General features: G+C 42.6%; 1 protein-coding gene across 1 annotated transcript in view; it reads right to left on the bottom strand.

Moving 5' to 3' along the window:
- Positions 1-12690, bottom strand: part of LOC144805981 (uncharacterized) — a 955295-nt gene that overhangs the window by 327512 nt on the left and 615093 nt on the right.

Genomic DNA, 12690 nt, shown 5'->3' with positions numbered 1-12690 from the left:
ATAGTACTGTGCACGTTCTAACGCCCTCAGTTACTGCCATTACGTCAGTGCAAAAAGGTACTTATCAGTTTAATCATTAAATATCAGACTAACCCCTTATCACTGCATTGTTAAGAACCTATACAAATAGATTTGAGAAAATCTTCAGTCACAAAATAAGTTGCTGCCGGAGAGGCTATAACCTAAAGACTATTATCTGCTAGAAACATTTCGACAGGTGTTACAGGGCTGCTTCCAGACATAGTTTGCTCAATTCAAGTTTTAAGAAGATTACACACAATTTCTTTTAGAGATAAATGCTGAACATTATCTAAACAAGCCTGTCTCTAAAATCGGGTTCCCTCTTACCGTGGCCTATAAGCAAGAGAAAACTAATCGTAGAGATATTAACTGTAGGTATACACCTTATAAAAACACGGACTGTGAGAACAAATTCAGTGTTCAAAACCACCTCAATGAAGGCAAAATAACCTAATTTGGGGGAAAAAGTTACATGTGCCAAAAAAGACACAGCCATAAATCTTATCTCACAGAATTTGACAGAATGCACACTGGGGGAATCCACTCTCAGTGCAAAGTATGCCAAAAAGGTTTCAGGCGTAAATCTTATCTCACTGAGCATATGAGAATCCACACTGGGGGAAAACACTCTCCGTGCAAAGTATGCCAAAAAAGTTTCAGGCGTAAATCTTATCTCACTGAGCATATGAGAAGCCACACTGGGGAAAAACCTTATCAGTGCTCTGAATGCCAGAAAAGGTTTTGTAACAAACCGAGCCTATCTCGACATGCATTAACCCACTCTGTGGAAAAAAATTATCAGTGCTCTGAATGCCAGAAATGTTACAGTGACCAAAGCAATCTTACTCAGCATATAAGAACCCACATTGGGGAAACATCTTTTCAGTGCTCTGAATGCCAGAAATGTTTCAGTAACCGAAGCAGTCTCACTCAGCATATAAGAACCCACACTGGGTATAATAAACCTTTTCAGTGCTCTGAATGCCAGAAATGTTTTAGTTACAAAAGCAAACTCACTGAACATACAAGAATCCACACTGGGGAAAAACCTTATCAGTTTTCTGAATGCCCAAAACATTTCAAATTTAAATCACTTCTAACTGTACATTTGAGATTCCACACTGGGGAAAAACCTTATCAGTGCTCTGAATGCCAGAAATGTTCAGGACAAAAAGTAGTCTCACACAGCACATAAGAATCCACACTGGGGAAAACCGTTATCAGTGCTCTGAATGCCACAAATGTTTCAGTGAAAAACACTTTCTCACGGTGCATATAAAAACCCACACAGGCGAACAACCTTATCAGTGCTCGGAATGTCAGAAATGTTTCATAAACAAATTCAGTCTCACTAAGCATATAAGAACCCACACTGGGGAAAGACCTTATCAGTGCTCTGAATGCCCAAAACATTTCAGACGTAAATCGCATCTAACTGCACATGTGAGATTCCACACTGGGGAAAAACCTTATCAGTGCTCTGAATGCCAGAAATGTTTCAGTGACAAAATAATACTCACTCAACATACAAGAACCCACACTGGGGAAAAACCTTATCAGTGCTCTGAATGCCACAAATGTTTCAGTGTAAAAAGCAATCTTACTCAGCATATAAGAACCCACACTGGGGAAAAACCTTATCAGTGCTCTGAATGCCACAAATGTTTCAGTGAAAAAATCAGTCTCACTCAGCATATAAGAATCCATACTGGGGAAAAACCTTATCAGTGCTCTGAATGCCAGAAATGTTTCAGTGAAAAAGGCAGTCTCACTTACCATATAAGAATCCACACCGGGGAAAAACCTTATCAGTGCTCCGAATGCCTAAAATGTTTCAGCCAAAAATCTAATCTCACTGAACATGTGAGAATCCACACTAGAGAAAAAAAATTATCAGTGCTTTAAATGTCAGAAAAGATTCAGAGGTAGAGAAGGTTACAAGCGCCATAAGAAAACACACGCTGTTTGCCCCCTTAAGGAATGCAGATTTCCACCTTATATAGCTAGGACCCGCCGCTGCTTTCCAGTGGGATGTAATTTCTCGTTTAGCAAGCACCAATCCTAAGTCTATGAATTTGCTAAAAACTTTGTTTTGCTAGTATGCGGAAACCAATGTAGCAGGCAAGTCCCCCCATTTGGAGCGATCTGTCGCCCCGTTATATTACAGAGTAAAGCTGTTATCTCTTCCCAATATGTCCAATCTACAACTGGGGCAAAGAGCCGGATTAACATGGAAATATTGGTTGATTTTAGCCGACGTAAGATATGCCCTGTGGTTCCGTGGATTCTGGACCCATGTCGTAAACATCGTCGTATCATGACGATTTTGGTATCAACAGACCGAGAATGACGAGTATACTATATACGAGTATTTTCGTTGTGTTCGAGTTCAAATGATAAGATCACCATGAAATCGGGGATTCCGTTCTGAACCCTCGGGTTCCATTTTGTATACGGCAGCCATTTTGTGGTTGCCCTCACATAGGCCGATGACTAAGGCCGAACGAGTCTTTGGGACACGTACACCTTTAGCTGACTTCTGTGTGACCTGGGCAAGCTGACTCCACTGCCCGAAGCCAAACCTGTTCGGCCAGTTCCTTTCCCAGTGGCCGATCGAGATTAGGATCAAGGCACAGCCCACTGTAAACCCTTTATTGCACACAACTATGTCTAATCTTACACACACCTGTCTCTGCTCCGTTCTTTATGACCTCCTTTACGATGAGGAGGTGCCCGTTTTTATTAGGAGTCCAGCCGATTATCTGATGAAGATTGTTGGGCCTTGCCGGGTAATTGATAGTGGGCTGGCCAATGAAATGTGGGCTTGTCATGCAATGCTTTTATTTGTACACATGGAATTGTTTTACTGTAAGTAAGGAATGTTTGCATGAAGCATAATATTTTGTATAAAAAGGATGGCTGGCTTTGTAAGATTGAGCAGTCTCCTACGAATATACAGCTACTGTACTTCGTGGACCTCTGTTACTGTTTGCAGCCAATTAATTTGTACTTTGACGTCACCAAGAAGTTGCCGCGTTTCTGTGACTCTGAGACAGGTGAATCTAGGAGATTTCAGGTGTTTTCCCCTGGCACCGCTGGGTCCATAAAAACCCAGTTCTCCAGCCCTGTGCAATATAAAAAATGTAATCAGCTGGAATCTAGCATTCCTGGTGCCCTTCCATGCCCTTTTAAGTATCTGCGACCAGGCCGCGTCAGGTATCTCTTTAGCTAGATCCACCGCCCACTGCTCACGTAGCCTCTGCTGCGGTGCCAATCCCTCTCCCAGCATACGTTTATATAAACAAGTGACCGCCTTATACATGCCCGCCGCCATCACTACACATTGACACGCCTCGCTCGTTGGCGTTTCCAAAAGGCCAGTGCCCCAGTGCTTCTGGATGGCGGCAACCAGGGCCGCATGCAATAAGAAGTGACACTGCGGGAGTCCAAAGGTGTCCTGTAATGCGCCGTAAGGTAATAGTACACCATCTCCAAATAGATAGCCCACCATCTGGAGTCCCAGTGTTTCCCACTCCGCGAGGGCAGACCAATCTCTGCCATGTGGCAGGGCCGTGCACATACCCATCGGTATTTCCGGGGCGTAAGGTCGCTGTACCCCAACTCTGCTGTGGTAGCGTTTCCAGCAATGTCTCAGGACACATTCTGCAGAAGACAAATCGGTAGCCGTAACCTTTGCTGCAGTACCACAAACAATAGAACATGCCGCGGAACATCCGGCTCAGTCCCTCGCTCTGGCCCTCGAAACTCCTGTGCCACTGCCTGGGTGAGGTGTTGGAACTGTTCAGCTAAATAATATAATTCAAAATCAGGGACAGCTAGGCCTCCCTCGGCTCTTGGGCGGATCAGAGTATCCAACGCCACTCAACGCCTCCCTATTCCCCAAATAAAGCCCCCACCATAGAGCAGAGTTGCCGTAATAGTGCGACGGGCATACGTATAGGCAAGGTCCGGAAGAAATATAAAAGCCGAGGGAGCGCCACCATTTTCAACAATGCTACTCGGCCTGCTACCGACAGTGGCAGAGTCCCCCAGAAATGAATGCTGCCCTTAAGCCCCCGTAACGCTCTACCTATGTTACCTTCAAGCAGATCTTCCTGCCTATGATAAACGTGCGTCCCCAAATAGGGAAGGAACCTAGGTTCCCATACTAAATCAGGCGGTAGGTCAGGTTGGACACACGCTCCGGCCGCCGGAAACACACATGTCTTCGCCCAATTACTCGCAGGCCAGAGATATCCCCAAATTGGCTGAGCAAGGAACGCGCTCCCTCCAATGCGCCTCCCGCATCTCTCAAAAACAGCAGCAGATCGTCTGCATATAATGAGATATAATGTGACTGACCACCGAGCCTCAAGCCCCGGAACGCCCTACCCATCCTGGCCCTCGCCGCTTACGGTTCCATCGCTAGGGCAAAGAGCAGCGGGGAGAGTGGGCAACCATGGGGTAGTACCACGCCCTACTGGGTACGAAGAGGATACAATTCTGCCAACCCTCACTCTGGCGCTTTCCGACGAATATAATATTTCAGTCCAGCGTGTATATCCCTCGCCAAGCCAGAAGGCTTTCATGACTGAGAATAGGTAGGGCCAGTCCAAGCTGTCAAATGCCTTAGCAATGTCCACTGAGGGGACAACTGCGTGCCCCTCCGCTGCATGGTCCCCATCTAGTATCTGTATTAGTCTGCGTATGTTGCCAGCAGTATTGCGAGCCTGGTCAGAGTGTACCAGCCGCGTCATTAAGTGAAGGAGTCTCGTAGCCAATACACGACTCAGTATTTTATAGTCAGTGGTGAGCATAGATAGAGGTAGGTACGCGGACGGGTCGGTCGGGGTCTTCCCTGGTTTAAGGAGTGGAATGATGATGGCCTCCCGGGTGGAGGTCGGCAACAAACCCCGCTGCCTGGCCTCTTTATATACCGTCAACAGTCTGGGGGCCAGGAGGTCGACATATGCTAAATAGAATTCTAAGGGCAACCCATCGCTGCCCGGAGTTTTGTTGCGCGCCAATTGTCACAACGAATTTCAGTGAGTGTGATGTCCCGACCAAGGGACTCTGCCTCTTCCGCCTCGACGGTAGGCAGTTCGAGGTCCTCCAAAAATGCCTGCACATCCATCTCCCCTGTTTGTAAGCAACTGGTATATAAGTCAGCGTAGAAGGACCTAAACTGATCATTTATTTGATGTTGTGTATATTCCAGTCGTCCCGACGATTAAGTCAATGCCAATATGGGCTCACACCTAGGGGTGGGATCGGCCAACCATGCCAATAGCGTACCCACCTTATCCCGTTAAGCATGTGCGCGGGCTAAGTAAGCTCTCTGGTCGAAGCACCGTAAGCGCTCCACGACCACTGCTACTGCTTCTCTCCGGGCCTGGACCGTGTCCCGGTCCTCGGTGCCACCAGAGTGGGCTCTTTCAGCCTCCCTAAGGGCCTGTTCCTCAGTTTCAATTTCTTGCAGCAATAGCTTCCGCACACCCACCTATTTATTAATACAAATCCAGTGAATCACTAAGTTAAAAGCGTCCCATTCTAGGGCAGTCGTTGAGGCCGAGCCTTCATTTTCCGGAAAATACAGCTCAACACCAACACCCAGTTCAGTATGGAAGGCTGGGTCTTCCATCAACTCCGGGTACAGCTTCCAGGTCGGAACTATAGGGCGCTCCGCAACCCAACAGAAGCTCACCAATAATGGATTATGATCTGAGATGGTGCGCGATGAATATTCGCTACCAAGGACAATATTTTCTTGAAGTTGTTGTGGAAGCAGTCATTGGCATGCCACACTCTTAGTTCTTGCAAATCGATTTCCCGAAGGTAGTGATAGATTGATCTTCACCGAGCCAGATGACCAAAATATCGTTGATATACACATATAACGGCAATCCCAATTGGCACAGACAAACCATGGGAGCAAAAGCAGTGATGGGGATCGGACAGGCCTAAACACTATTTTCCCTTGTCCATGTAGGATAGTCCCAAATCTCCATTGGTTGCTATAGGAACAAGGGAGTTGTCCCTTCTCTGACGGAGGGGGCCCCATTAGACTTGACCTTTTCCATGTGAGCGATTTTTCAGGGTGTGTGGTGAAGTGCCACAGGCCACCTAACATACAAGAGAATACGTATGGCTAACCATATAGAACTATGGCTCCTGATAGCCAGGTGCCTTAGAATATGTGCGAGGGACACTGCCTGTTCTTTTCTATATTTTCATATATATCTTTATTTTTATTATATTCTCATAAACTCAGAAGAAGATTACCTCCACCAGATACCTGTAACAGACTGTCCGTTGGACATGGTCCAAACATCCTACTCTTATCCATACAAGATTGGGCACTCTGATTCGGGTGCACTTACATCTTTATACCCTTAGACATAAGGTGCTGACTACTTGCAACAGGATACGTGTGTAGTACAAAGGACATGGTTTACACACCCATCACTCATTTCTACTATGGGCAATCTGGTTTTCGGGTGTGTGCTTATTTTCCTAATGGGTCTTCTGCCCTTGAGTATACACCTCTGACCCTTCAAAAACACATGCCAGTACATCGTGGTGTTTGCATTTAGCTTCAATGGCAGCCCGTCTTTAGTGATTCTATTCCACGTGAAGAAGCGGCTGTGTGTGACAGGCACGAAAGCCTTCAGCATTTAGAGCGCGTTCATTCAGATTCATGCTGCCGGCATGGGACTACATTTCTCAAGTACTCGTGGTCACGTGACTGCATCAGAGTGATGCGATTATACAACCTGGGTGAGTAGCCACACACCAAATTCGGCTTTAGCTAGCCCTGGATCCTCTATACAAGCAAAAGCAATTGCTCTGGACACCGTCCTCCATCTGCTGTGGTATAACGGATTGCTGGCTCTCCATGTACATGTATGGGTCTAGGACCCTACGTTTGTTATATCTGTAATTGTTTCGAGGCATGGTGTTCCATGTATACAGGAATGGGTCCCTGAACCTACCTTTTTGTTTGACTTGAATCTTTTGTGCATAAAGCGCGTCTTTTCTTTTTTGTTTTGTTATGAAAACTTAAAGAATGTTGCATTCGTGTTAAAGATATGAAAGTTTCAAAGCACACTCTCTCATGTCGTAGGAAAGTTCTCAGTGCAAAGTGTCAGGTGTTGTGTTTTGAAAACAAAGACTCTTGTTGAATTGTACCATCCACCTTGTAGGTACTCCTATTTGTATCTGGTCCACATTGTAGGCAGACACAAACGCCTAAATTGTGCACTATTTATATTAAGCATAACGTAGGTGAGCAGATGACAGTAACCACTGTACAAGCTGTATTAGGTGCTTAGAAGTAGAGTGACATAGAGGGCAATAAACACTCTACTAACGCTCTCACTCGCTTAGTACAGACGAACACCAAAGGCTTCGTACATAATGAAGCATCGGTGTGCACCCTCTTTCTGCATCCTATGGGCTTTTTGGCTTTTGTTCTACAGAAGAGGCTTCAGACACTTCCATAGCCCTTCATGTAGTGTGGATCACGTAGAAGAGGTTCTAAGCCGGCATGCTTTCTTTTGTATTGGGCACTGCCACATTCAAATGTGGGAAAGCCTTTTGTCTTGCGACTGCACTGTACTTTTAAAAAAAATCTTTTTATTATTAACAGTGCTCATAAGACCATACAATTCAATACCATGTACAAATAGCCCATTGGGGAACAGTTCAGGCATCATCTGGGGATTATATATCCGAGAAACACAAGTGTCTTTCATGAATACAAATTGACTACTCCTCCAAGGACTGCACTGTATTATTGACACGGGCGAAAAGGCAAACAAGCAGTCAGGAGGCGCACTGATTTTATACCCCCCACCTGACAGGATGGTGATAGACCCCAACCACCTGCAGGGGAAACGTGCAACCTCATTTAATAGCTGGCAGACGCTTTACCATGTAAGCAGACTGGTGGTTTACAACTGCGCCTACCGTGGGGCACCACATGTTTTTTACAGCACAATCTGGTGTACTCCCCCTGTGTGGGATGATATCACCAACTGAAAACTGCACCGTTGTGTAGTCTGGGACAGTGCACCTTCCATGTAATTCTGAACTGGGCCTTTAAATACGGTACTATATTGTGTGCCTATTTAATTCAGGTATACAAAGAATGTGGTACTACTTGTATACTAGGGCAGGACAAGGAAGATTGAATTTCTATGGTGGCAGAAATGTTTTTGTCAAAGTGCTTTATGCCCTAAACACTCTCCCGTACCCTGAACATAATGAGATTACATAGAATACACCTCTGCGTGCCTAATGCTGCCATTTGCATTTCAAGACCGGTGATGAATGTGGCTTTATCAAGTTCAAAGCCATTAGGCGTTCCCGACCTGTCTGATACTTGCATATGGAAAAGATGGGTCATTTGAACCTAAAGATAGATAAACATATTCATGGGTCACGATTTATGTCTGCATCTAAAATAAAACTGTAAATTAGGAGAGGTGATAAGTGAGAAGTTAAAAGGCAGCCGCTAATCGAGCTGCATTTGTACATAGGACTTCCTATATTATGATATCTATTCCTGCTTCAGTCTTTAATTGTAATGAATACTTTAATACCCAGGCATGAAGTCATCGTCAAGCTGTTTAGATAATCCACCTATCTCGGCACCTCTTCCCCACTGCATCCTTAACCAGTGGCCTAGCCAGTGTGCCCTGGGCCCCAATGCAAGAAAGGAAATATGACCTCTGCCCTTTATTTGGACTGCAGAAAACAGCAATAATCATAGTTCTGTGGGCCCCTCAGGTCTCTGAACTGTGACAAACAGCAGTTATCAGGGTTCAGTGGGCCTTTAAGTCATATGGGACCTGGTGCCACTGCACCTGCTGCACCAATTGGAAGCTAAGCCCCTGCCCTTAACAGCTTCTATGTTAGTCCCACTGGAGAACCGAAACAGCCAAGTACTGAACTGGCCATATATGCAGGCATGCAGCCGCCTCTTCCACTGAAGGGATTTAAGTCACATGAAAGCAGCATGCAGGAAACAACCAAAACCTCGTCTGTTCCAACCTGAATCCATTTAAAACCAGGGACGAAAAAAACGGATCATCGTCATCCCTTGCTTATCAGAAGGGTAAAACAGATTCATCTAACATTATAGTGTACCACATAACAAATTGTGATTCTGTTCACAAATTAAAACTAGCAAGCGTATAGAAAGGGGAGCCTTTGGCCAAAATAGCCACATTTCCTACCCATACTTTTAAAACATCTTATACAAAAAATGCTAATTACATTGTCATCCGCATATAGTCATTAGCGCCTACTCATAACCAAATGCCACTTAGAATTGTGTTTCACTTCAAGCTTTCAAAAGTAAATTGATATAAATGCATTATTGTTTTTTTGACATTGTGTACTCTTACCAAAATTTAGAGCATCAATTTTATATGACACACCATAGAAAAAAGGAGTTGTTTATATATACTAACCCTCCAGAAACGTTTGATTAACCAGTTATAAAGACACATCTAGCTTAGTTAGTTTATTGTCTTCTTTTTAGGTCTCGTATAACCAACGCGCATGCGTTGTTCTTCGAGAGTATTGTAGGTAAAACAACTCTTGAAACCAGCGAGGATTGTCCCCAATGCATGTGAGGTAATCAACCGTGACGCTTCGCCAGCGCAAGCCTCACTTCTCAATCACACCCCATATGGTGTTCCCTCCCACTCGCTCGCACATCAAAGGCTGCTGCTCCCCCGCCAATGCGCTCCCGCCCCGCCCCGCCCCCCCACAGCAATGCCAAGAGCTTGTTTTCTAATAGAAATTATTTCACGTTGTTACTGAATCTGCTTGGCTAAACACTTATAAGGTCCCAATGGCGAGACTTGTTGGCTATTACAATGCTAAATATTGATTGAGTACATTGAGCAGCAGTACTTTTGATTAAGTCCTGAAGAATGCTGCAAACACCTTGTTGGAGGGTTAATAGGCTGAAACATGTTGACCTCTTATTGACTAACAGTGCATATATATTTCTCCCACAGTGTCCTGTTTTTAAACTTGGCCCAGGGGAGTACAAATAATGGAAACAACATACCCTGTAGCAAGTTTTAACTTTCACTCTGCTGCCCCCACTACCCTGAGCTCATTATTGTGGTATTTAGTATATCTTTCTCAATAACAAAATATGCCTGAACTCCTCCCTCTCAGTGAGGGGGTTGTATCACGGTGTAAGGAGATTCCCAATAAGGAAGCATGCCAACTATGGTGGGTAAGGGAAATCGTCCTTTTAAAGGGATATTTCATTTTAGCTAGGTCTTCATTTGCACCAGCAATCCTCAGAGACCCAAGGGTTTCTTGATCGTGGCAGAAATCCATTTTTACCCCTTCATTGTACGTTCAAGCACAGACCATTGCATGAAATGTTGTGATCTATGTAGGAAAAATACTCTGTGCACTGAGAAATTGTGTTAAAATAACAGAAAGTTGATAATCGCATTTACTACCATCTCATACCTGGATTTATCTAGAAGAGAAGTCTGTTAATTCTAGCAGATTTTTGATACCACAAGGTATAAGAATTTAGGGGATCTTTATCTCATATCTTTATCAGTAAATTATATGAAATTATTGAACATAAACTTTTGCAAGTATTATTTCTCAATATTAAGGAAGTTCTATATTGGTCTTTTCTAAACTAACCCCAGTGTGTATGACTACAATAACCACCTCTCACAAATCAATATTGTGCTTGTTTTAATGAGAAAGCTAAATGATCTAGGAGCAACCAGGAAATGGCGTCAGCATTTTACTTAGGAAGCTTCAAGTTAGAGAGTGAAAACACTTTTTAGAATGCCCCAAAAATTGTGATAAAGATATTTCAATATGTTTGACAAAAACAACATTCCTAGACAATATTGAAATGGGAAATAACAAGAACAAATATTTACACGACATTACAAAAATATTAGAGACTAAATTTCAGCAAAACAGGAAATACTGAGGTTCATGTACTAATAATCCATTTGGTAAAAAGTGGTTGCTTGGAGAGTCAGCACACTACTTTGTCTGTGATAGCTTTTCAATAAAGGCATTTTTTAATGCAGCCCATTTTACTTTCAGATTCACAAATGTCACCCTAGGTTACTACCTCCTGTTACTGTTTTTCAGTCCACATATGGTTTCAAAGCTCAATACATACCTTAACAATGTATTAAATATTCAGAAGGGAAACTATTAACATTCCCCTTCCAAATTCTGAATTGTTAAATGGGCTTAGTACATTTCAAAAAGGGGTTTAGCATTTGCAAACTCTGTGAATTACTGAACCAGTGGATTTTTTTAACAATAAAACATGAGGCCATTTTTCTCAATTCCTTCCAAATTAAGTTTGCTAATAATGTTAGTTGAATGATAACCTGTGCACGTACCTATTTAGTGTTAGTGTTACTTCAGATCAAATAAAAACCATCACACATAACTCTTACACAATACTTAAAGACAGAATTTCTGACATCCAGCTTTAATGTTTTGTTAAATAAATTTGCAAATGTCACTTAAAAAGGAAAGCAGCTAAAGCGGTCTCTGGACATGAAATAGGATGTAATCATAATCTTTAGATACATTTTCTGAGTTTCAGGAACAGTGAGTGTCTTCTGGGTTTACTCTGAACCACTATAATAAACATATTCAATCCTTTTAGATTTAATCTGTGTGTACTGGTTTCTATTGCAGACAATAATCATATTTAGACCAAGGATCAATTCCACCCATGGCTTTTAAAATCTATTTATCAATGAGCTCTATTAGTGTTATCTCAACTAAAACTGTAATAGAATTGATCTGAGAGATGGACCTTCAAGTAGTATGGTCAGTCAATTTATTGAACAAACTATGGAGTTAAAATCTGAATAGATTAAATTCACAAGCATTGCCTGACCACTGTATTTTACATCAATAGATTACTTATCAACACATTTTGTCTAAGTGCAATTCAGTCATCTTCTATTTTTCGCGAAGCTCATCGTGCTGGGTCTGTTTGAACTCTTTTAAAATATGACATTTAAATGTCCAAAAGTTCATGAATTCTAGTTTCAAGCCTGGTTACATCAACATATGCCCTTCTGCTCCTACATTTGATTGTGCACCATGATTCAGAAATGGCATGTTTTTGCTTTCGGAGGTAAAATTCTAAACATATTTATTGTTGTTGCCATTTGAAAAATTATCACTAATTAGGAAGATAACAACAAGTGGTCCTGTGATGCTTGCTGGAATGGGAAGTGTTTAATCAAAAGGTGGATTGAATTCAAGTTTAGGTGACAATTTCACAAAAGTGTATGGATTTTGTATATATTTCAAATTGTTGATCTCCAAAATGGCCTAAATCAATAAATTGAATTGAAATTCAAGTTTATCATTTGAATCCTATTGTTTGAAAAGATGTGATGTTGAACCCCATGAGGCGGTTCCTTTCCAGAAAGCATTCAGGTTGTAATCATGAGTCAAATAATGCTGAGGAGGTTAAAATATTCAAATTGAATTCAAATTACACATGAAATGTTCATTGTTCAATATATTCCTCTTATTATTTTAATGTGCGGACTTTATTGCTCAAGGAAAATAATTACTATTTGTTTTTCTATATGTAGGAAGCATTACATTAATGAAATCACTGTATCC

Source organism: Lissotriton helveticus, assembly GCF_964261635.1.
Source record: "Lissotriton helveticus chromosome 1_1 unlocalized genomic scaffold, aLisHel1.1 SUPER_1_unloc_38, whole genome shotgun sequence".
NCBI lineage: Eukaryota > Metazoa > Chordata > Amphibia > Caudata > Salamandridae > Lissotriton > Lissotriton helveticus.
This window is presented reverse-complemented; position numbering and strand designations above follow the sequence as displayed.